The sequence below is a fragment of the Austrofundulus limnaeus genome, unplaced genomic scaffold (assembly GCF_001266775.1).
Source record: "Austrofundulus limnaeus strain Quisiro unplaced genomic scaffold, Austrofundulus_limnaeus-1.0 Scaffold1886, whole genome shotgun sequence".
NCBI classification, from domain to species: Eukaryota; Metazoa; Chordata; class Actinopteri; order Cyprinodontiformes; family Rivulidae; genus Austrofundulus; species Austrofundulus limnaeus.
The window spans coordinates 33,589-34,069 of record NW_013954288.1 but is presented as its reverse complement, the minus strand read 5'-3'; positions in this window follow the sequence as shown (position 1 = coordinate 34,069).

Sequence of the window (481 nt, the reverse complement as noted above, 5' to 3'; positions counted from 1 at the left end):
GTTTAATAATGGTCCCCTCAGCTGGTTATCTATCTATCTATCTATCTATCTATCTATCTATCTATCTATCTATCTATCTATCTATCTATCTATCTATCTATAACCAGGCAAATCCCATGGAGATCACAGGACTGGAGCTCAGCAGGTGTTTACACAGTGGTCCTGCTGATATAATAAATGTTATCAGGGACCAGCTGAGGGGATCAGGCCGTTTGATGCACAAGAAAACCATGACTTGTTCTCTCAAGAAAACAGTCCTCATTATTTTGTGATAACGACATAGACTCGTTATCACGAGAAAACCGTGGAAAATAATTTTTTTGCTGAAACGTCCGCTCTCAGCATATGTTGTTTGGGATCTATTTTTGGGTTTGGATGGGGTGTGAATTGACTCTGCAGCATGTGATGTCATGGATCATGTGGAGAAGAAGCTTGTGTCTGTAATAAAAAAAACTGTTTTGAGAAGAGCAGACTCTAAACT